We start from the raw sequence: 27,240 nt of genomic DNA, 5'->3' as shown, positions 1-27,240 counted from the left end.
TTATTCAAGCTTTCAACATAGACATAATACTTTTCTCTAGTCCTACTTGAAGAAGGTTGATATTTCTTTATAGTCTCCTTAGAGTCTTTAGATTCATCGTCATCAGTAATAAGTCCAATGGCACGCAAGTCTTTCTCCAGGGTGATTTCTTTTGTAAAGTTTGAATCCATTGTCTCTTTTTCAGCTCTCTTAACAAAAGCATAAACGTTTGTTGGCAAGGCATCTGTATAATAATCTGTTGACACCTAGTCATCAGGATTGGGTGAATAACTGAAATTGATGTAAATAAATAATAGAAAATATGAAGAGTCACCGAGAGATGAAATGAACAATCTCTCTCTCATGTATATAATAAAGACCAGCCTGAATGAATATCATGAATTGATTTGAGGAGTTATCTCCTGGTCTAACATGGTATCAGAGCCAACACCATTTTTGGCTTCCCTCTTTAATTTGTAACTCCTATACTACCTATTCTGCCTATGTTCTAAATTCTTTGCAGTCTGACATCTCTCTCATATCCCCTGTGACTCATTATTATTCTGCTGATTCTGGCACCCTCCACAACCATCAAGCCTACCAGTGCTGCCTTCTCTACTACGCTGCTCCTGTCGCTGCTCCGCCTGCATACAAAACGCTTAGCCTTTTTGCACTCTCCCCACCAGTTGCCATACCCAATATATATGGTATCGTAACTGCGATATATCAACAGTTACGAACGATGCTTCTTTCTATTGAAACTCCTGCCACTCTCTGCTACACTATCCCTATGGTCATTTTTTTCCTCTGTCATTATTCGTTCTTTGCGTTGATGACTATTGATGGTTGTTGTGTTAAGGCATAGCAAGCTGGCCTTTGTTGTGCTGAACTATATGAAGGCTATGGTATGCATAGTGCTACGGTGATTATAGATCAGAATGGCATTGCAGTGAGCATGGATCTGCTATCTGCGTTGGAATGGTGATTACATATGTGTTGTTCTCTATGCATTGGTTTTCTATGGCCATGAGCTTTGATAGAGCAGCTGGTTTCGCATGAATACTATAGAGTTTCATCAAAGCAACAACTCGATTTGTGACATTCAGTGGCTGGAATGAAGATTGGTCGAAACCTAGAAGTCATGTCAGACATGTGCATTAATGGACCTATGTGTTAATGACCGATGTTGTTGTGCGTCGAGTTTTGTTTGAGGTATACTAACATTATCCGTGGAATGTATATGTTAGAGACTACATTATGTGATTAAACAATTTCTTTTGGACAACAGAAAATCGTGACTATGGTGTTTAGTTCAAACTTGTTGTGTGCTCCCATTTTGAAGACCGTGTGTGAGACTAAGACCATGTGTGTGATGAGTATTGTTTTTGGAATACAATATATGTTGCATGATATTGATAATGGTGCGGTGAGCAAAATATAAGATTTATGCATTAAAAATGGTGCGATTAGAGGTTCTTTTTAATGTCGAGGGCATGAATGCTTGATATATCATATGAAAGAAGGTTGAAAATACAATGGTATGTGATGGTATGTCATATATTATGATACGAATGGTGATATTCTATATGGATAGAATATAGCTTTTCTCTTTGTATATTAAATCAATTTCTTACCTAATCAAGAAGGAAGAATAAGGCTGCATTATTTTGAAGCACATAGTCTCTCTTTTAAGAATTCATTCAATCATATCTATTGTGGGAGTAGTTCTCACTGGCAAGGAGAACTATCCTGAGTGGTCCTGAAAGATAAAACACACCCTCATTTTCAATGAGTTGTGGAAAGGAGTGTGTGTTGGAGACGGAGACAAAGACCCAGAACAACCTACCTCAGATAAGGAGTTCACCATTTGGGAAAATAAGAACAGCAAGGCCTATGCATTGATTGCAGCATCAGTATGTGAAGAGGTGAGTCACCATATTTCGCCATTTTGAAATGCTTTCAAAGCCTTACAAAAACTGAAGGAACTCTATGACTCACACTCTGCACTTGAAGTTGTTCAACTCATGGTTATACTCTTCACTCTTGAATTACAAAATAATGATCCTTTTGCTCTTACATTGGAAGTAAAATCTATAATACATGATTTCAAAGCCACTAAGGTTGAATTGGATATTCCTTTGATCGCTTTTCTCAAGGCACTTTATCCCACTTACTCCAATTATCTTGAGTCATTGAAAGCAAATGGAAATCTCAAAGATATTACCTTTGAATCTCTTATGAAAATAATTTGTTGAAAGAGAGAAAGATTTTGGAAAGGAGACAGCCCTTGAATCTTCTGAAGAGGCTGTGTGCCTTGATCATAATGAAAAGAATCTTACCCAAGATTCTTCCAGAGGAAGAGGTGGTCGAAGAGGAAGAGGAAGATATTTCAGAGGTGGGGGGGGGGGGCAGACACTCTCAAGGAGAAAAGTTACATTTGCATTGCATATGCTGCAAAAGAAATGGATCACATGATGCCTCCACATGCAAGTTACCTTGGGACAAAATTGAGCAGCAAAGAAACCAACCCAAAGGTAAAACTAATGACATAGACAAAGGTAAAGCACCTGAATATGCTCATTATGTTGTGGCACAATGTAATATTGGAGTAAATGAAGACTTATTTAATGCTTCACTTACTTCTTGGAAAAAGGATTGGTTGCTTGATTCCGGAGCAACTTGCCACATGACTCATAAAAAAGATTTTTTTGAAGAATTTACTGACAATGTTGTTGGAGAAATATACTTTGCAAACCAATCAAACTCAAGCCATCAGGGCTTGGCACAATTAGGCTTAAATTGTCTAGTCTTCCATACTTCCTTCTGCATCATGTTCTATATCTCCCACAGCTGAAGAGAAACTTGTTGTCCTTTGTACACATCTGCCAGCAAGGTCACTCCATTCATATGTTTGATGGCATGCTTGAGGTGAGAAAAGCATCTGACCACTCACTTGTCATGAGGGGGATAGAAGAAGAAAGGCTTCTCAAGTTGCAGGGTACCTCTGCTCATGCACAACATTTCTCATACAATTCTCATTATGAGGAAGGTACACTTCCATCGAGTTTATTATGGCATGTTAGATTTAGACATTTGAACTATGACAGCCTCTATTTGTTGAAGAAAAATGGTGTTACTGTTTTGCCTACAATTCCTAGGAAACTTAAGCAACGTGATGCTTGCATTCTAGGAAAGCATAGACAACAGTGTTTTCATGATTCACATTCAAGAGCACATAGAAAACTTGAACTCATTCATTCAGATTTATGTGGTCTAATGCATGTTCCTTCTGCAAATGGAAATAAATATATGATGACATTTATTGATGACTACACTAGAATGTGTCGGGTATATTTATTGAAGAACAAATCTGATGTTTTTCAAACATTCAAGAACTTTCATACATCAATTTAAAATGATGCACAATCTCATATTGGCTCTATTTGCATTGATAATGGAAAAGAATACACTTCAAATGAATTTGAAAACTATCTTTGCCAACATGGGATCAAACATCAAACAATTGTGCCTTATAATCCCCAACAGAATGATGTAGCTAAGAGAATGAATAGGACAATCTTAAATATGGTGCGCTCCATGATGTTTTTCAAAAATGTAAAATTGATGTTCTGGGTTGATGCAGATCTATGTGATGTGTATATAAAGAATAGATGCCCATCTAATGCTATCAGAAACAAGACTCCCTATGAAATGTGGTATGGGCACATTCCTTCAGTAAAGCATCTCAGGGTCTTTGGTTCCACCTGTTATGCCTTGATACCAAAGGTACATAGAAACAAACTTGATGCAAGAAGTCGTAAGTGTATCTTCCTGGGATATTCAAACACCTCCAAAGCATATCATCTCTATGATGAAGTCAATAAAAAGTTTGTTGTATCTAGAGATGTAATCTTTCTTGAAACATCCAAAACTGACAATGTTGTTGAGTGGCAACTTGATCACTTGGATAGATTCACAAATGCAAAATCATTTCAATAATTTGATAATCAGATTCCACATCTTGAAGGGGGGATTCCTATACTAGATCAACCTGTGGAATCTTCTTCTAAAGCACTCTCTCCCCTGCGTGAAACTCCAAAAACGGATGATACTTTAAGTGATGTGATTGATAGAATTGGGAGACTCAATCCTGATTCAGTCCCAACTCAATTAATGGAGCAGCCTGGACCATTTGAGAAAGGTCCCCCAAAGCGGCTGACAAAGACACTTGAAAGTGTTCATCCTGATGAGTTTGGAAAGACAGGAACTAGAAATTCAAACTGGCAAAATGAAGGTGATGTAGATGACTCTGATTCACCTATTGATATGGATGTTTCTTATGATTGTGAATTGAGTTTTTCTACAAATATTGAACCAAATTCTTTCAAAGAAGTTTCTTCTCATGATGAATGGAAAGAAGCGATGCAAAAGGAGTATTATGCCTGCATAAAGAATGGCACTTGGAAGCTGGTTGATCCTCCATTAGGAACCAAACCAATTAAATACAAGTGGGTGTACAAGAACAAGTATAAAGTTGATGGCTCACTTGACAAGCACAAAGCCAGGCTTGTGGCAAAAGGTTTTGCACATAAGGAAGGGGTTGATTATGAGGAGACTTTTTCCCCCACAAAAAAATGGGCTACCATCCGGACACTATTTGCCCTAGCAACTCAAAACGGTTGGAAAGTTCATCAAATGGATGTAAAAACTACTTTCTTGAATGGAGATCTAAAAGATAATGTTTTTATGTCCCAACCTGAAGGATTTGTTGTGAAAGGAAATGAACATAAAGTATGCAAAATTTTGAAATCCTTGTATGGCCTCAAACAAGCACCATGAGCTTGGTATGAAAAACTAATTGAGCATCTTTTGAAAATCAATTTCAAACATTATGATCTTGATGATGCAATTTTGTTTTTCAAGAAGGTTGGCAAGATAGTTTTATATCTTGTGGTATATGTAGATGATCTTTTTATGACAAGGAACAATGAAAGCTACATTGCATCCATAAAGAAGGAATCGAGGAAAGGTTTTGAAATGACTGATTTGGGCTATGTTCATTACTATCTTGGTATTGAAGTAACTCAACATCCGAAGTCCATATTCCTTTCTCAAAAGAAGTACATTGGAGATCTGTTGAACAGGTTTGGCATGAAAGAATGCAATCCCCTTACTACTCCAATGGAACAAAACATAAAGCTCACATCCATTGAAGGAAAAGAATTTAAGGATGCAACAAAGTATAAACAGCTTGTGGGAAGTATTAACTACCTAACTACTACCAGACCAGACATTTCATTTGTTGTTGGAATCCTCTCTAGGTTTATGCAAAAGCCTTGTGAGGAACATTGGTCTGCTACAAAAAGAGTTTTAAGGTACTTGAAGAGAACTCAAGACTTTGGAATCAGGTATACACAGGTGGGTGACTTCAACTTGATTGGATACTCTAATTCATACTTCGATGGAGACAAAGAAACTGGGGTATATACTTCAGGTTATGCTATGAGTATTGGATCAGGAGCTATCTCCTGGAGGTCACGCAAACAATCAGCTCCAACAGATTCCACAACAGAGGTAGAATATGTGGCAACAACTGAGGCAAGAAAAGACATTGTGTGGCTCAGGAAAATTCTTGAATATTTGTAGGTAAAACAGGTACAATCGACTCCACTCATGAGAAAATTGTAGACATCTTCAACAAAGTGCTTGGAAGAGAAAAGCATTCAGAATGATGCTTGGACTCACCAACATCCCTTCAGATTAAGGGGGGGGGGATGTTGACACCTAATCATCAAGATTGGGTGAAAGTGAGACTCTTCATGTTGAGGTTGATTAGTGGAAGCCTAGATAAGAGAAATATTAGAACAATATTGGATACCAAATCTAAATGACACAAAACTTGGATAATTTTGAATCGATATCATAGTTTGAGAATAGATGCCAAAGAAAGAGCATTTCAAAAATAACATGATAAAAAAATATGGATTGGACAATGTGTTTCATCTATTTAAGTAAATATCATAAGGTTATGCAAAAGTGGGTCATGAATGCAATTATGTCATATGAAAAGCTAATTAATATGTAGGAAGAAACACTTTTCAATGTTTGTTTATATCAAGTATTATTTTCATGTTAACTTTATAGAATTTTTATATTACTTACTACATACATGTAAATTTTGGTTCAACTTCAATATTTGATATAGAACATTGTATTCAAATTATGTGATGACATTCTATATTTAACTTGGAAATTACAAATCTCAGTACTTTGTCTAGGTAAAAATAAAAACCACTCCAGAAAATTTTGATAATCAAGTTTAATAATGAACTTAAATGAAACACATTATAAACTTTGCCTATTAACACTAAATTGAAGTAGAAAATTAACATTATTTAAAATATAATATGTTCAAACACTATTCAATATTTAACATAGAAATTACAAATTTCAATTTTCTCACTATATGAAAATAACTTCTCACTCCATTAAACTTGGATAATTAAGTTCAATGATACACTTAAAAACAACATCTTCTAAACTTGTCTCCTAAAATTATATTAAAGTATCTAATTAGCATTATTTTCAATCTAATGCATTCAAACATTATTTAATGTTTAACTTGATAATTATAAATTTTAATGTTTCATGATCCAAATAACTTATCACTTTATTAAATTTGGATACTCAAACCTAATAATGCACTTAAAAGAAACAAATTCTAAACTTGATTTACTAAAACTATATTAGTGTAGCTAATATGTTAACATTCATTTCAATATAATATTATTGAACACTTCATAGACATGTATTCGATATTTGCAATAATGGGAGTGGGTTTCCTTTACCCAACATGTATCTTAAAAAAAATCAAATTGTAATACTTTGTTGTTATTCTAATTTGCAATTTTTTTTGTTATTAAATAAAACACTTAAATTTAAAATAGCTCCCAACTCCCATTAACGTATGTGTAACTTATATTTAACACACAAAATATTTACTAGGTTAGTAATTAAATTTTTATAGCAATAAACATAGTTTAATGCCTTAAAATATATTTAATATAGGTCATTTTAAAGTTGTGTGAGTCTTGTACTAGTATAATACTTATAATTAATTATAAGTTACACTATTTATTTTCTTTTTTATACTATAACCCCAATGTGAACTGCACAACTTGTAGTTTGTAGCTATGGGTTATACATTCTAGGGGATTTGAACATGGGAGCTTATACTGACATTTACTTTACATTTCCATTAATATGCTAAGTGAGCTCACCTGAGATGCTCACTGTAACATCCCTCAATGACCTAACATGAAAATGAAAGGAGTTAGAAATTTTTTACACAAATTACCCATGAGTAATTATCCAAATCACTATTCCATATCTTCATTAAAAATTAGATAGAATGTTCATCAGTACATAGAGTAACTTTCAGTAGAGGAATAGTAAGTTGCATAACCATTAACAACCATTGTTGTAGTATATTAACATAAAATGTATGATGAAACTTACATCCATTTCATGATTTCCTTAACCAAATTAATTAATCACATAATTGACATTATGAACATCAGGCAAGGAATTAGCATCATCAAACTAGCACAATAATCAATCACAACATTGAACATCGATATACCCTAGAAACCCCATAGGATGAGAACCAAAAAATGTTTAATTTTGTTATTAAACGCTCATGAGGGTGTTCACCCCTCACTCAACGGCTTATAAGGGAGTCCATCCCTTAACCATTGTCATAAAATATTGCAAGAAAATATCATTCAAATACAACATATCTAGCTAAAAACTATTATAATCATCATGATATAATTTACCCATAAATATCCAATCTTCATATCATTTTTGCCTCGTTGTTCCTTCAGTGGACCATCCTGTAGATCGCACTCATCTACATGGATAATTAATTATTTACCCTCCACCATGTTAATCATAACCTTTCATGCCATTGTTTTCATTAGCATACATTGATATCATGATTACAAAAAGCCTTTAATGAACCAATTCATAAATCTATACTAGTGATGCTTCACCATCTATTCATATACATTCATGAAATCTAAGCAAAATATCATGACATGCTTACTTTAACAACACTACATATGCACTAGTTATAAGCATGTAACCATCAAAGCATGTCTATAAAATAAATACCACATTAACTAACATTTATGTTACACAAGCACATGTTCTTCCAAGACAAATCACTACAACTGTCCAGACATTCCTTTAAAGGAAACTAACACATCATTTATGATCTTCATGTATGCGAATTACATAAATTTTATCAAGAGAACTATCCCTTCATATATTGCTTTTGGTGCATGAAAATGAGTAAAGAAATCTAACACAATGAATCTTATTCCTATGCGAATGCATACACTTTCCAAAAGAATGCTTAACACAATAAACCATGCAAACACATGTTTCCATTTTGAGGAAATCTAGCACAATAGGGCATACAAAAACATGTTTTCTTATCCATAAAACTAATGTAGTAAAGCATACCAACATTGGCCATATATATGTATTCCAAGGAAACCAACAAAATACTATGGTTTTTGTGCATGTGAATTCATATTCTTCCCCAAAGAATCTTTTCCAATGTAAGCTAACAAAACATGTTATATTTTCCGGCATACAAATGTATATTTTTCCTGAATGAAAGATAATACAAATCATGCATCCATATACACAATCTTATTCCAAAATAAACTAATGTAATAGTTATGATAGCATAAAAATAATCACATATTTGTTCTAAATAAATATAGCTCAATAGTTCTATCCATATAAAGGACATATCTATATAACATGACTATTCTTTGTGTATACAAGAGCTTATCATAATAATCCTTTTTTAATGTATGCAACACATATCCCTCCTTTAAGATGGTCTAGCTATTTATGTTATATATGGGAATACTTTACCTTAAAAAGAAAAAAATGATGCAATTAACTATTGTTTCTATGCTTATGCAAATGTGTTCTTTCCAAATAAAATGGTTGTTTATTTGTGCAAATAACACATACTTATTTTTAAGAACCCAAAATAGTTTCTCCATCTTTTATGTACAAAGTTCTCATGCATTTTTTTCAAGAAAGTATCATATTCAACCCTTCTTTTGCGCATAAGAACTAGGAAGGCCTTTTTAAAATAATAACAATGCTAACCTTTTATGCATTAAATCATGCAATTAAATCAAACTATCCAATATACAACAAACAAATAATTTATCTTTTTACCCACCAAAACATCTAAATTTTGCAAACTCTTGCAAAGGAAATAACATGATTGACCTATCTCTTTTGCAAATTGTTGCAAAGGAATTAACAAAATTGACTTATCTTTCACGCACAAGAAAGCCATATTATTTCCAAAGAAGATTCCTATGACTTATGTTATCTCTGCATTTGATCTATGCATAGGATATTATCTTTTCGCATAACTAAATATTCCTTTTTCAAAAGAAAGTACCATAACTCATTATCTCTTACACATGATCCATGATCTATTATGCAAGAGAATCCTTCGAAATCTTTTCCATGGATTTATTAAATATTTAAATTTTACCATCAATATAACACATCATGGAAATATTTTATCATAATTGAATACCAAACAATGTATTCTTTTGCAAATGATAAAACAATAATTATTTATCTTTGCATGCAATACAAATTCTTATCCAAAGAATATTAACCTAATGGTTTCCCTTTTAAGCATAAAAATACAAATTTTCTACAACCTCTTGAAAAAAACAAATCGGGTAACTCATGTTTTCCATGCATAGAGATTTATGAATTATTTTCAAGAAATTAATCTAATTAATTTTATTTGGTTCAAAACCCTTGAAAACTTACCAAAAGTTACCCCGGTTAACTTATAGTTGAAGTCATGGAAGTATTTCAAAGAATTAATCTAAAAAAGTCAAATAGAATATTATTTTCTTTTCTTGGGAAAATTTTATATCATCTTTTATAATTTATGTATATATATAAAAGTATGTTTTCTTTCCACAAATATAGTAAACGGAAACAACACAAATACTAATAATATATCCATAGTTTTCTACATAAGTTCTTTTATGTGTAAATATCTCAAGCATTTTTCTTCCAAGAACATAACATCATTAACATCCTTTATATGCATAATAGATATAAACTCTCCTTTTTAGGCAAATGTAGTAACTTATCCTTTCAAAAGACACACAAAAGGCTCATATATTTTTCCACACTCCTCATTGCATGCGATTATACATATTTTGTAAGAAATATTTCCAAAGATACCCAATTAAACACATATATTTTCCTTCAATAAAATGGACTAGTTACTTTTCTTATAACCATTGTTACAGTCAATTAGCCCATCCAAAAATGACTTCATAGGAAGAATGTGAGTGGTCTCTTTCTCTCTCCATATCTTCTGCAAGCTTGAAGCATTTTTTTATTCAACCATCTTTTGTTAAAACCAACGAGACCTAACAAAGATCCAAATCATGTCTTGCAAGTCGATTCTGCATGAATGGAGCTTGGAATGAAACAAGTTTCTCATGGCTCCATGGGGCTCAGAAAAATAGTTCCACCTAATATTTGTAGCAGTGTCACTTCTTGGAATTATTTCCTTACTGTTTTACCATTATAGTAAGAAAATAACACAAAGAAGGAAGGTGAATCCCACTCCATTTTTTGGTAAGAAATATTCTAAGTGCTATCTGATAATGAACATCCTCTCTATAACTAAACCCTCCATAAAATATATCTCCAATAAATAAAAAATGACAAGGTCGTTAGCAAGAACCGATAATCAAGACAAGAATATTTATTAATTTATTTATCAATAAATAATTCTTGTTATCAACCATTTCATCAACATTAAACCTAGTAATTTAACACGGTAATAAATAGTGTTTCATGAGCATCAAAGGAATATTACATACTCCCCCCTTAAAGAGAACATCATCCTCGGTGTTCATCTCTCATTGGAACTTTAACTTTTACTCATGATATAACAATCTAAACAACCCAAAAAGGAATAATTCCCCTTCAAAATGAAGGATTTCATTCCAAGAAATACCAATAAGAAATAACAATAATGCTATAACATAAGAAAAATCAATAGTCATAAGCATTTATAGCTGCGAAAATATGCAAATTCTACTTTCCATCACTTGGCCATTACTCAAATTCATAGAAGCAAAACAAAATCTCTATACCAAGTTACCGTTACTCACCAATTATTCTTATAATTCATGGTCACTTTTAAGCAATAAATCCAATGGTTTAAAAACCCAACATCAAACATCCTGTAATCTATGATCAACAAATCCAACATAATCACAACATTTCCAATCAAATTAAATACTTATAAATATCACTCATGTATATAATGTCAAGTGATATTTTAACCATAGTACCTCCACAAGTACTCAGAGAGCACCTAGGTCTCCAATCATCAAAATGATCAATAATTGCATCAAGTGAAAATTGTCTTAGCCCTTGCTAGAGACATTCATAAGATTTGTAATACAATAAAGAAACTACATTGCTGATAATTCCTTACTGAGCCCTAGGCTCCTTTGCTATCATTATGTACATAAAATATTTACATAATTATATGGAAAATTCATTTTTAACACAACACAACTGATTAGTTAATTTATTGTGCTACGAGAACCATAGTGGAGAAAGAATGCACTAGGGGTTGGTTTGTTTATTTTCTTTGGTGTTTTGTTTGAACTTTACACTCTAGATCTATATTGAGGAAGAGAGAAGATCAATCATAACCTATTCATGAGTCTAACTTCACCAGCGAAGGTCTTTTGGCACTGGAATCTTCGGCCTCCTAAGGTAAAGAAGTTTCTAGCACTATTTTGAAGTTTTTTTTATTGAATATCACCTTGCTAAAAGAAAGTGAAGGTCTGAAAAAAAAAATTGTGACTCGAATGGGCATATTTTAGTTATGATTTTTCCAACAAAAAGTTACATCTACTCTGATATAATAGTGCCTTCACTCATAACATAATAATGATCTTGTATTCCCTTTATTTCTATGTGTTATGGTATGAACACTCCAACAAGTTTGTCTTATGAGTTATCAAGACACTTGCTTTGTTAAGTTTGTTATAGCATATCAATGTTCATTGAGTTGTTACGAAAGAGCAATCTTTTTTTTCTATATCTTGAGTCACAAATGAATTATTGTGAAGCTTAATGTGATAATATCCCTGTGATTATCCTAGTGAAACAATGATCACCTACGTTTGTCAATATATGACAGAAATTCTCATTGTAATCTTATTGTGTATCAATGAGTATTTGTAAGGAATAAATGCACTAATCCAATCATTAACTTTTGTTGTGATTTGGTTCTATATATAATTGGCATAAATAAGATTTAATAATAGCATCTATTATCCTTTGGAATGTTGCATACTATAGTAATCCTATCTATCAACATCCTATACATATGACATACCTATATAAGAGACTCGACATTTATACTTGACCATATAACTTGGTTGTGATATAAAGACTTTGTAACACAGTGGAAAATGATTATAAGATCATAATACTTACGTTATGTAATCTTGCAATAATATAAATCATCTCACATGAACGGTGATATGTCATATTGTGCAATAACTATGTATGTGTATTGACTATGACAAAACATCTTGGCTTAACATGTTACAGTGACACCTACATCATTACAGTCATGAACAAAGAGAATTAACCTTAGTATATTAGCTATAGAAGTCCTTTGGTATCTTTACTTGAATTCACCAATGGTTTATGACACTGAGTTGACATATGACTTGAAAATGATAGAAAATATCATAGAGTGATATAGATTGCCATTGACATGATGTATTGAATTTAACCTAACATTCAGGATAGCAAGTTGACACTTAGCCACTGATATGATATCTTAACCATGACAACAGTGAAACAACGACTTATGTCTTTTGGGAATGTACTTGTGATGATCAATATTCTTGTTTTGACAAGCATGTTGTAGCATGCCTAGTTGATGTGATGCATTGATGTAACAATATTGTTGTTGGTTTATGATAGCCTCAATGGATAGTGATATCATGACTACAATGGGTGATGATGGCTCCAGATCATTGACTATCTAAGCAGTAGTGTTTACACATATACTAGTAACCCTCTTTGGGCCATGTTTTAAAGCACTGATTTCATGTCATCGGGATGACCTAAGGCACCTTGGATTGTGCCATTGTTTGATAGTAGTGTCATAAGGTTGCAGCATCATATGCAACTAGATATAGTGTGGTAGCATGATATATTGAGTCTTGATGCTTATTCATTCGTGAGCATATCAGTGTAGTGATCTACAGTGGAAGCCAGTAGATGTGCATTGATGACTATTCATTCATGAGCAATGACATTCAGTGATAGACAACAGTTTTGCAGTGTGCAGTGACAGTGATGTGAAGTTAAACAAGTGACAACTTAATGTGTAGTTTTGTGTATTGATCAATTTGTGGGGACAGTGATCAGTGACTACCAAGCTTTGACATTTATTCTACATCTTTCTTACATTTATCCTACATTGATTTAGAGTATAGGGGATCCAGTCTGAAAATTTTGAAACATGGTCTTTTGGCTCGTCAAGATAGGTGATTGGAGTCACCTTCGAGTTGTGGCCTAAGAACACTTTAGGGTGGCAGGGTGGTGCTAGGGAAAGTTGTGGCTTGCACAAGGCGTTGTGGCATCCATTCAGTTGTGGCTGATAAACTAACAAGGAATTGAAGCATACCCTTCGACAACAGCTACTAAATAGAGTGTTAGGGCACTCATCAGATTGTAGCCTGATCTATATGGAGTTTGGGTGTCCTTTTGGCTGCAATAGGATATTAGGGTCTAGTAGAGTCCTACATGTTGTATCTTATGAATTAAGGGGTTTACACGTCCCTCAATTGTAGCTAAAATATTGATGTAATCAATTTTATTTTAATAGGGAGAAGACAATTACTAAAGAAGCGTTTGACCCTTAGGGGGTTTTCCACCTAAAAATATATGTGTCCTCTGTTTTATCTTTCTGTATTCTCTACTATTGATTACTTTTTATGATCATTTGAAGAAGAACAATAAAAATAATTGAATATTAACTAATGCTATGGAAAAAATTAAAAGTTTTAATTTCTAAGAAATATTGATTCACCCCCCTCTCAGTATTTCCAACAATTGATATCAAAGCTTGGTTCCTTCAGTAACATCTTAACCGCTGGAAGGCATTTTTCATAGAATAGAGATGGGAAAGTAAGAAGGCAAGTTGCAAGGATTTCAATGGAAGGTTAGGTACAAAAAAATATGAAGAAAGTGAGTATTATGTACCAACCCCTTATTTTGATGCAGATAATTACTAGTTATGGGAATCGAGGATGGAAGTATATTTCCAAGCACATGGAGTATGGGAATCAGTTGTTTCAGGAAACACATCTACAGACAAAGCTAAAAGGTACAATTCAAAGGCCATGAATGTAATTTTGAATGTTTTGTCAAATTCTGGGAAAATAAAAGTTGGTCAATGTTCAACAGCTAAATCCCTTTGGGAAAAGCTTCATAATATTTATTCAACAAAGAAATCAAGTCAATATGTTATTAAAGATTTGGATCCTTCTGATAATGAGGAAGAAATTGGAGAAATGAATAAGACAAAGTTTCAAAATCAAGTGATCAAGGTGATAAAAGAACTAAAATGTCAAAAGGAAAAGACAAAATTTTGGAAGCAAAATTGAAGACAACAAAAGAACTCATCAAGAAAAATGAAGATTCTAAGAAGATAATTAGGAATCTTATAACTCAATTGAAAGAAGTCTTGAATACAGAAACATAAGACCTCAAGAGAGAAGTCCAAAAAAAGAAACAAGAACTCGACACAACCTTTGTAGATATTAGCGGGCTCAAACAACAGACACAGGAAGCAGAAATTGTAAGGAGGGAATCTAATCAAAAATACATATATGAAGTTGAACAAAATCAAAAGGATTTGGAAACCTCTTCAGCTGAACTAAGCAAGCTCAGGTTTGAAAATTAGGAGCAGAAGGAATAAATACAGGCTCTCAATAGAGAAGTAAAGAATACCACTCTTCTCAAGCTCTAGGTTGGGGAGGAAGAAAAAAGAAGAGATATCTTGAAAAGATGCTTTCAATAAGATCTTGCTCAAAAGAAAAAAGAACTTGATGCAGCGCTTGATGACATCAAAAAACTCAAGGGATTGCAAAAAGAACACTTACAAGATAAGACATATGAAGAAGCAAAAATGAAGGAAATTAAAGCCTGTAAAGCGGTCGTTAGAAGGCAAAGAAAGAAAAGAAAGTTGGATTATGTGCTTGCTCCCAAGGATGAACCTCTGGATGTTCTTTGGAAAGACCCATCTACAGATCCATTGGCAAATATCACTAGGCTCTCACAGGTCGTAGGCCCATACGCTTTAGCAATTATTGACAAGGTAGCAGAGGTACAACCATTGCTTAAAGAAAAAGAAGATAGGATTTTGTTTTTGAAACAACAGTTACAACAAGTCGGCATCAACCAACAAGCCGAAACACAGTTGGCAAAACTTCAACAAGACTTTCAGCAAATGCAATTGGCACATCGAAGCAATTTAGCTAGTAAAGAAGAACAGTTACATAGTATAATAGAACTGCCTAAAGATGATCCCAAAATTGTAGAGTTTATCACAGAGGCATTTGGTCTCAATTCAATTCCTAGCTCTTGCAACAGAAAGAACTATTATGCCTGAAGATTTCACAGTGGAATTCCCACTACGAAATGAGTGAAATCAAGTCGTGGAATTACGACTTGAATATGATTCAATTTTTAATAAATTCTCAGACTTCTTAAAATGGCAGAAATCCGAAGAAGGGAAAAGAGCAGATGTGCCCAAAATTGATGAATTGCACAAGGAGATTTTATTTGTGAAATGGGATTCTCAACTAAAGGAGGTAGAATAGGCAATGGAGGATGCAGCAGCAACAGCGAACAATGTCATCAAATGCATAAATGAAAATTTACACAAGGCTAATTTGGTAGTAGAAACCACCCCTGGATTTCTTCCAAAAGCACAACAGCTTCAAGCAGTATGGAAACAAGCATTGGAAGAAAGGGCAGAGGCAATTAAACAAGTAAACAGATTGAATTGAGAAGCATACTAGCAGTACTTGGTGAATCCACACAGCCAATGGATGACCCTAAAGTGCCTAATGACTTCCGCCTAGAAGATAGTGCCAGCTCTCACCAACGTCATATTTGTAGGACAATTAAAAGTTGAAGTCGGCCAACCGACACTCTTAAAACCAATGTTGAATATTTGAGATCAAAAGAATCAGATGCGAAATTAGTCATAGATACATTTTATTTTTGTTTTTGTTTATTTTTGCTTAAAATGAGGCAGGTTGTTTAAACCTCCTCATCTATTTTTGTAATATTTATTTTTAGATTTCATAGATTAGTATCGAAACCCCTCTCATGCATTTAGAGAGGGGTCCAGAGTTTTATCAAAAACTTATTCAGAACATGCAATTTGCCCCCCATTGAGGAGGTTTTGTTAAAATCAATGGAACGAGATTTATTTTCTATTTGAGTTTAACATCTGCTACTGAAATTGCACTTTTGTACTCTTAGTTGATGTTAAGTGATTTGAAGATAGATCAATATTGCTGCAGCTCATGAGTAGGACGTATTACAAATGGTACTTTTATCTCCTAATGCTTTTTATTTGGGTGTTAAGCAATAAATCATTTACAGTTATTTGTGACATATGAAAGTTTTAAATGTTTAGTTATCATTATTGCACTTTTGTATTGTGATGACTTACTCCTTATGCTGAATATCTGAATGACTCTTTATGTGATATATTTCTCATATTGTTTTGGCTAAATTTTTATATGAAATAATCATTATTAAATGGATTCTCTTCTTATTGTGATTGAATGATCTTCATTATCAATCGCTTTTTGGAAATCATTTTAGATCACATATGTGTACATTACTCCCGAGATAGTTTTAAACTTAGATGTTTTCTTTGATTATGATAGATTGCATATGATAGTTAGAAGATAGATTAAATTTAGGACAAGTATTCACCCCATAAAACCCCAAAAAGACAAAAATCATCCCATTAGCACAAACGTCATAAATATATTGGGAAACTGGTCCTATCATCCCCAGTCGGAGCCACTATTCCAAATAGAAAAGGAGTTGTCTTAAGGTCTGGACCGGGTGGTTATCCCCCTTGTTGGAGTCCCGATTTTTCGAGCCTTCAACATATTTGGTGCTAGAAGGAGGGCCTGATTGTGAATGGCAAGTAAATCTACATCTTCACACCATTCTAAGAGTAAAACTCCCTCACCATCACCCTCAACTTCTCGTTCGCATTCCAAATCTTCCATCTTTGAACTAGAAGTTGAAAAGAAAAATACAAAGCACATTACTGAAATCCCAAACAAGCCAGATCATTCTTCTTCAGATCCCCCTGAGTTACAAACTTTAATTCATAAGTTATAGGGGATTTCTATATCTCAAGAAGAATCTAAGTTATCCCAAGGTAGTGTCACTTCTCATATGACCCCATCTCAACGACTGACTAGAGCACAAAGCGAAAATCTAGGAATCCCACCAGTTGAGTTTCCTCTACCGAGTCGTAAGAAAGCTAGGAAAACACCAATAGAATCTTAGAGTGAGGTTCTATCATCATTTTCATCTGCCATCCCATCCATGTCATCACAAGTCCATTCTTCCATCCCTCAACTTCAAATCTTGGTTCATACAGGTACAGGAGAAACATCCTCCTCTACCCAATCACCTTCAACTACTATCACACCTCCTCCTACTCATACCCCGACGATGGCAGGAAATCCACCAGCTAGGCCATGGGCCAATCCAGGAGCTATAAGAATGCCTACACCTTTATCTCAATTACTAGCTCATCTTGAAAAATGGTTGCCCAAATTCAATCCTAACAATGGCCAACTAGTTGAGGAACAGATAAATAGTTTTATGCTATCTATTAATTTGAATGGAGTAACAGAAGAGGACGCAGTTGTAAGATTATTCCCCTATACTTTACAAGGAGTAGCAGGATCTTGGTATTTTTCTTTACCATCTGGCTCCATTAATAACTGGGATACATTTCAAGATCAGTTTTTAACAAAATTTGAAGATGATAGGTCAACAACAACCTTAATAAATGACCTCTCCAATTTAAAAGCTGAACCAAAGGAGCCAATTAAGGATTTCAACTCTCGCTTTAATAAATTATTGAACAAAATACTAGTAGCATCTAAGCCTAGCAATGAAGTCCAAAATGAATGGTATATTTCTTCTTTACCTTCAAATTCAGCCATCTTTGTAGATAGAGCTGCCAAGCCGACGTTAGTAGAAAACATGAAAGAGGCAATAACTGTAGAGAAACATATCCTAGTTGTAGAAAAGAAAAATGTTGTAGAAGAAAGGAAGTCTAAAAAAGTGTCTTTTAGAGATGATTCTAAGAAGAAACAAGCAAAGGACCCATTCGACCTGGAAGGATTGCAAAAGGTTTTGAAGACCATGTCTAATGAAATGGTAGATATAAAGAAACAAGTAGCAGAAACCTCTTCCAAGAAACCGTATAGACCCTATAAAAGAAACCCTTAAATAGACCCAAAACCTCCAAATGCTATAACAAATGCTGAATCAGAAGGGGAAGAGGAAGAAGTTTCAAATGAGGAACAGATCGATGATGAAGAAATCATAAAAATACAAGGAATGTGGGATTTCATTCTTCCAAATGAGGAAGATCAAGAAGCATTACCTGTTGCTACTAGAAGTAGAAATCAACTTGATCCTCCACAATCCAATGCTAAATAGAAAAACCCAATTCCACCTCCCAAGGATAAAGTAGAAGGTAAGAAATCCTCACTGAAGTCTACTCAGACAAACCTAATTCAATCTGATTCCACATCTTCATCTAAAATGCTTATCATCTCAAATGAAATGGAATATAACATTGCTGAAGATATGAAGAAAACCAGAGCAAACATTACTCTTCATGAGCTCAATAAATTAAAACATCAACAAAAATTACTCTTGAAAGAGCTGAAAGCAGTACCTACTATGCCTCTCCCTGCTACTGTAATTTCACAAGCTACTCATGAAATGGGAAGACCTCCGACTATCATTTCAAATAAAGTCAATCCACCTGATATTGCTTTAATTGGCGGAAGATCAAAATCTCATACTCCACCATTTCTCCTTACTTTTGAAGTTTTCAATAAAAAATTGCATAATTGTCTAGTGGATTCAAGTGCATCATCTAACATTTTACCTAAGACAGTTTGTGCAAAGTTAAATGTGCAACCTCAGAAATCTACAATACAAATAGTACAGCTAGATCAGCCTCAAGTCAAGGTCATCAGTGAACTTAATCAAGTGACCATAAGACTTGCGTCAAACCCAAAGGTATGTCATGTTATTGATATACTAGTCGCAGACATCCCTGAATTTTATGGACTTATCCTAAGTAGGGATTGGTCACAAAATCTTCACAGTTACTTCATGACCGGCTGGTCTCATATGTGGCTCCCCTACAATGACAAACCTAATCAGATCAAGGTTGAATGAGAAAGACATCAAAAGTATATAGTGACAGAGTTAGAAGGAGAAAATGAGCTGGTAGCATATAGCAACAACATTATCGGAAACTATTCTGTTGATTCATTCTTAGGGAATTTCAAGGCTCATACTTCACCTTTTTTGGAAAATTCCATTTTATCTCAGATAGAAAATTTCTCTCAAACTGACACTTCTAGATGCATCAATTTTGTAGATAACCCTGTAAATAAAACCTTGTTTTGGAAATTATTTTTTGATGGTTCTCAATCCAACGATGGAGCAGGAGCAGGTTGCATATTAGTTAGTCCTAAAGGAGAGAAAACCATGTTAGCATGTAGGCTTGAATTCGATTACACAAACAACAACTTCGAATATGTAGCATTAGTTCAAGGGTTATACAAAGCAATCAGGCTTAATATCAAATATCTGCAAGTATTTGGAGACTCTGAGATTGTTATTAAACAGGTAAGAAATACTATACATTGTCTGTCGGGACACTTGAAACACTATCAATCTTTATTACGAAACCTGACCTCACACTTTATAGCATTTAATATTTCATCCATTCCCAGACTCCAAAATGGGAGTGTTGATCTCCTTGCTAATATAGCTTCCAAGCTTATTCCATCATAGGACTATAACCTAGACAGATTCTCAATCGAATTAATCTTTAGACCCTCTATTCCTGATAACATTAACAATTGGAGAGTTTTCAACAATGACCCTGATATTGTGAGTTTTCTAACTTCAGAAGGCTCTTACAATAATTAGATAATTGATGAAAACCAACATGACAAATAACTGGAACAAGAAAACAACAGTAACGGTATACGAAAATCCGTATTCAAGTTAGAGGATCTATATGACTTAAAGGATAGATTTAAACGATCCACCAATTCAAAACTCCAGAGTTCAACTCTAAGATATGAAGTAGTAAATCTGGGAACAGACATGAAACCACAAAACATCAACTTAGGTCTTGGCCTAACATCCGAGGAAAAATCAACTTTTATTCGATTGTTGAAACAATACAAGAGTGTGTTTGCTTGGAATTACGATGATCTTAAAACCTATGACACTTCTATTTTCCAGCATACAATTCCTATGATTTTTGATGAAAATCCTGTTCAACAGAAATTGAGGAAAATACATCCTCACTTGGAAAGCTAGATTAAATCTGAATTCAACAAATTATTAAGAGCCAAGATCATTTTTGCTATCAGACATTCCAGATGGGTCTCCAACCTTATCCTAGTTAGAAAGAAAATGGAGATATTCGAATTTGTATAGACTTTCACAACCTCAATAAAGCTTGCCAAAAGGATAATTTTCCACTACCCCCCATGGAACAGATATTACAATCAGTCGCAAGGTTAGAATTAATGTCCTTTTTAGATGGATTTTCAGGGTATAATCAAATTTTGGTCCACCTGGATGATCAATTAAAGACTACATTCAGAATGAAATGGAGGACTTATGCGTATCAAAATATGCCATTTGGGCTAATCAATGTCGGTGCCATGTTTCAAAGATCCATGGACATTGCGTTTAAAGGATTAGTAAACAAGTAAGTGGTGATCTACTTAGATGACATAACAGTATATTCTAAAAACCGTAGTAATCATCTCAGAGACTTAAAACAAATCTTTCAATGTTGTAAAAAATATGGAATTTCACTTAACCCCAAGAAATCTTTCTTTGCTTTAAGTGAAGGAAAATTTCTTGGATTCATAGTATCCAAATTAGGTATCCATATTGACCCAGATAGGATTAAGGAAATTTCTGAAATATCTTTACCCCATAATAAAAAAGCAATGCAGTCTTTCCTTGGTCAGATCAATTTTGTGAAAAGATTCGTCCCTGACTTCTCAAGAATTGTGTCACCTCTCCAAGCCATGATAAAGAAAAACTCTCTCTTCAAATGGGGTCATGCAGAACATGAAGCGTTTAGCTTGATAAAACAAGCAATTATAAATGCCCCATCTCTAGCAACTCCAAATTTTTCCGATCCTTTCACTCTATATACATTCGCCTATGAGAAATCATATGCTACCATACTTACACAAGCGAATCGAGATAAAGTCGAAGCCCCAATTGCCTTCTTCAGTTCAATCTTTCAAGGAGCTTAATTAAATTACTCTGATGTTGAGAAACAGGCTTATGCTGTTTTCAAAGCAATTAAACACTTCAGACCTTTCCTTCTCAAGACTCACACCAAAATAATAGTACCATTTCTAGCGGTAAGAAATATTTTGGTACAAAAAGACGTGGGCAAAAAGAGGGCAAATTGGGTCGCAGCCTTGCAAGAATATGACGCTGAGATTAAACTAGTAAATATTGTAAAAGGTCAAGGTTTTTGCAGGATATTGGCAGGAGCATCGCACATATTAGAAACGTAGTCTCCAGATAGTGAAGTACAAGTGTATGAGGTAAGCCTAAACGACTCTGAATCAAGGTATGCTGATATCATGTTCTACTTGAAAAATGGATATTCTCCTCCACATTTGAATTAGACAAAGAAAAGGGCCCTGAGGCTAAAAGCTAAATAATGGCAACTTGTCAATGATGTACTCTTTAGAATGAATTATGATTCCGTTCTCTTTAGATGCCATGAGAAATCTGAAGCAGAAAATGTATTGCAGGAACTTCATGACTGGCCATCAGGCAGACACTATGTAGGAGATGCAACAACACACAAAATACTGCATGCTAGCTACTACAGGCCAACTCTATTTAAAGATGCACATAGTTACGTAAGGAGATGCCAGATTTGCCAAACTGCTGTTGGAAGATAGAAGAAGCCATCGTTGCCATTACAGCCTGTCAACATTGATCAACCATTTAAACAATGGGGATTAGATATAATAGGTGAGATCGTTCCTCATTCTTCCAAACAGCATAAAAACATCCTTATAGCTACTGACAACTTTACCAAATGGGTAGAAGCAGTTCCACTCAAAATAGCCAACTCTAATAATATCATCAGATTTATAGATCAATTCATAATCACCAGGTTTGGCTTACCTTCTGCTTTAATGTTTGATAATGCATCCTATTTCTCAAATAATGCCATGACAAAATTTTCTCTCAAAAGAGGTTTTAAACTCAAATATTCTGCTAATTATTATCCACAAAAAAATGGATTAGCTGAATCAACAAACAAAAACCTTATTAGAATTATCAAACCAACCATTGATAAAAATCAAAGAAATTGGCATAAGTCTTCAATGAACGCTCTTTGGCCAGATAGGATAACTTAGAAAACCTCCATTGGCGCTTCTCCTTTTAATTTAGTTTATGGGAAAGAAGTGATCTTACCAACAAATCTAGCTATTCCTTCTCTAGCCTTAGTTCAATTCATTGAAGAAACCCCTTCCTCATCCATGAAATTAAGACAATTGCAGATCCTTAAACTTGAAGAGGAACGAGAAAAGGCCAGAATTACTCACGTGCATCATCAACAATTACTGAAAGCTTCTTTTGATTCACACTCACTGTCTAGAAAAGATTTTCAACTTGGAGACTTAGTATTAAAATTGGATAAAGCCCATGAAGAGAAAGGCAAGCATACTAAATTCCAACGGATGTGGCTTGGACCATTCTAGATTGTCGAACTCATTGGTCCATCAACTTTCATGTTACAAGATTTAGCAGGAAAAAGGGAATCTTTACCTGTTAATGGACAGATCCTTAAGAAATATTTTCCATAGAAGATGATCTCTTCTATTTTTCTATAAATTATAGTTCTAGTTAAGTTTTCTTTTGATAATAAAACAAGTTGAGAATGTTCACTTTTGGTTTCCACGAAAAGAATAGTGTCTCATTTCAATTTTGTTTTTTCACTTGTATAAGTGGGAGTGGTTATGAAAATTAATCTCCATTTATGAAACATATGGGTAAGTCTTGTTATTTCGAAAATTTTTGTCTATTATTCTGTTTCAACTATCTCAGTTTTGGTTAGAATCAACCTTAGGAAGAAGTTTTCCCTACATCAATCACAAAAGGTATCAATAACAAAACAAAAAACTCTGTGGAAAAGCTATTTTTAAACTCTACAATTGTCATCCAAGAGAATTCTTAAGGAACCAATGACTTCCTCCCCACTCAAGGAATTTGCAAGGTTCAAGGAGTAATCCAATTATACACCTTAAACTTAAAGAATAAGAGGTCTCATCAAGAGTCGGCTTATCATGATCATAAAGATTATAACTAATTGACATTGCCATACTAAATACCAAAATAGGGTAATGGCTAGAGATTGTTTCAATCAAAAGATAAGGGGTCTCATCACGAGCCAACTTGTTTAGTTAAGTTATAAATCAAGTGAATGACACTGTCAATTTTGGCCACCACACCAAGGCATTGTTCTTTAAGAATTAAAAGAGAAATAAGAAAAGAAAAAGCAATAAGTGTATATGAGGATTTATCTTTGAAAATTGCAGTCTTCTCAAGTGGGACACTGGATCATTGCTGGGTAAAAGGTAACCTTATCAAGGCTATGAACGCTTGCTGGTAGCAGAGGCTGTACCGACGACAAATGAGTACACAAAAACCAATCTAAACAGATGTTTTTGTTTTTATCTTTACAACCAAGTAATGACTAGTGTGAGTAAAATGACTAACTCTAGGAAGAAGACAATCAGAATAAAGATAGGTAGAACAAGATGTTATTAATAAATAGCACCATTTGCCTAATATTTCGTACAATGAAGTTTCATTTTTAAAACCATATCTATTTTGGAAGTTTTAGAAAATTCAAAAAACCCTCAGAGATAACTGGTTCTTCCAAATGAATCAATTGTTGTGCCTATCAACAACCCCCTTTTATTAGTGTTAGTAATAACATTAATAAATGGGGACCCTTCCAAAAAAATCAAATCTTAGCATTTAATCATGCCTTTCTTGTTTTTAGAATAAAATAAGATGTCAAAGTGGAACTTGCTAAAACATGGAAATTTACCTTTTCATACTTTAAGCACATAAAACTTCACAAATGATGAGTTTCTTATAAAAAGCGCTATATGATCAAAAAGCCTAAGAATAAATTTATAACGGAAAGTCATGAATATTAAAGTAAACCTTTAAAAGACCCGCTTTAAGAGGATTATTCTCACATCACAAAACAATTACGGCAGATTTCCCTTATAAAAGTACCCCTTGAAAATGCGAGATCATAAAATCCTATAACCTTATCGCATCGCAGTTTCAAGCACGCGGCACTACTTGATAAAACATAAGAAAATATCATGAAATGTGATATCATCTCGCAAACTTCATATCGCAGCAACTCATGTAGCGGTGGGTTTTAATGAAAACAAGTTTTGCGATATAGCGATCTGCAATATTGCAAAGCAAATCGCAAAATCGCTTTTATCACAATTCGAAGGGCTCAAGGTTCTAGGAGAGTACTTTCCGATTTTCAATGTGAAGTTATGAACATTAAAGTTAAGCATAACAGTTCATTAGTGGTCATTTATTAAAATAACGATTAGGATCAGTGTAAAGGACCATTTGATGCAAGTTGATATCTTTTGATATGATTTAGATTTAAAGACCCTCTGTCACCTTATTTTCGTCCTGCTATTGATTATTTCTGTGTTCATTATCATTTTTATCATATTTTTCTCTCTGCTTGCAACTTTCAGGAAGAATACACAGAGTAGAACATATGAAGAAATGGGGAAGAAAGAAAAGACACCCGCTGCTGAAAAGTCAGAAATGACCCCATTATTCATAGACACTACCTGTAAGCAGGATGCAAGGACATCTACATGGGAAACAATGTATCAACTATTTCAGGAGGAATAACCAAGAATTATGAGAGTAACAGTTACAGCGGATGGGCGCGGCTCTTCTGATGCGTCCCTAACTGAACTTGCATGCTCATTTCTACACCACATTGCTGCAAGACCAAAGATACTCCCTTATACCGACATGATTAAGTGGATTATACATGACGCGGACATCTCAGACAGGGAATTCAAGACAACAAGTGAAGAAATTATAGGGTTGTTTACCCTAGACAACCTAAGGCTCATGTACCATCTACCAGAGCCACAGGCCATCTACAACAGACAATTTGTCGAGAAGTTCGCCAAGGAGAATGAAGACTTAGCAGAATGCACGAAGCATTGGTCAAATAATGAGGAAAGAATCAAGAAAGATAAAAATGGTATGTATGCCACTGGTTCTCTTTGTTCCCCTTACTATTATTCCGTTGTTATGTTATGTAGACTATTTGGTAAACTAGATAGCAACAAATTTTCATAAGAATGGTTACCCCTAGTGGATGCAGCTATCAATGCCACAATAATGAATTGGGCCCAAATCCTATCAAATAATTTAGCCACTACAATTTTAGAATACATAAGGAAAAGAAGCGTTGCCTCGAGGGTTTATCCTCCATTTTTTATGAGCGCCTATGTTATGGACGCTATTTGTTTTGGTTCCAAATTTCCTGTTAAGGGATGGAAGTGGATGGTTCAAAATCCACTTCCATTCAAATTTATCACAAAGTCATGTGGGAATCAAATTTCGTGCCACATTTCTTCATAATTTGTCACAGAGTTATACTCTCGATTCATAAAAAGATCTATAATAGAGATGCCCCAAGATTTTCACAAGAAGTTGAGGTAGACATTCTCCCCATAGCAAGATGGTTTGGGGAAGCGTTATTCACGTATATCAGAGTGTTTGGCAGCATTTTTTCACCCCATGTGCTACCCTTTTACATCCCAGACAAACTGATGGCTAGGGAGATAGCTTATTAGACATGCGGCAAGGGGGCGATGAGAAAAACACTAAAAGATTCCAAGAAGGCCATTTGGCCTCAATTTCCTATAACATGCAGATCATTTGCATTGCATGACTTAGGTCATGCTTTCAAAGAAGTTAATAATGTATTATCCTTACAACTACCCAAGTTCCCGAGAAGGCAATATGATCCCTTTGGTATTGTAAGTGATTTTAACACAATGGTTAAAATAAGAGTTTTTACTCATGAAAAAGATCCCTTTGATGATGTTTTTCTACAGAAGAACACCTTCAAGGAAGTTCAACATACAGCATGAATTATTTTTTACCAAGTAGGTTTCCAAACTTTTGATAATTATAGAAAACAGAGGTTGTCTAAGGTCCCATTGGACCAATTACTCATTGAACTAGTAAGGAATCCTACCCCCAACATAAGCATTAGTGAAGATTCAAAAGAGAAGTCCAAAACAAGTTTTGAAAAAGAATCAGCAGAAAAGTCTGGCGATCAATCTAAGAATGAACACAGTAAGAGTGGGGAGTCAATAAAAGACATAGCCTAGTCCACAACAAAGTCTGATCAGCAGACTTCATTTGTAAAGCAAGATGAAGACTTCACTCCTCTTACAAAGAAAACAGAGCCGCCCGTAATTGATCTGGAAGGAGAATGGGAAAATTTTAATAAGATACTTAACATAGAAGAACAAAGTGCAAAGCCACCAACAAATCCAAAAGAGATGACCACAGAAATGGTAATAGAAAGGGCAGTCAACACTCAGGAAACGGAGCACATTCCTATTGCTCCCTCATCTGAGGTTGTACTAAGAATAGAGGAAATTCCTCCTCTAGATGTATTATACAGCCCTA

Source organism: Pinus tabuliformis, chromosome 3_1 (assembly GCF_031772625.1).
Source record: "Pinus tabuliformis cultivar Carrire ecotype Pingquan chromosome 3_1, CPIR1, whole genome shotgun sequence".
In the NCBI taxonomy this organism is placed as follows: Eukaryota; Viridiplantae; Streptophyta; class Pinopsida; order Pinales; family Pinaceae; genus Pinus; species Pinus tabuliformis.
Note: the sequence above shows the minus strand (reverse complement) of the source record.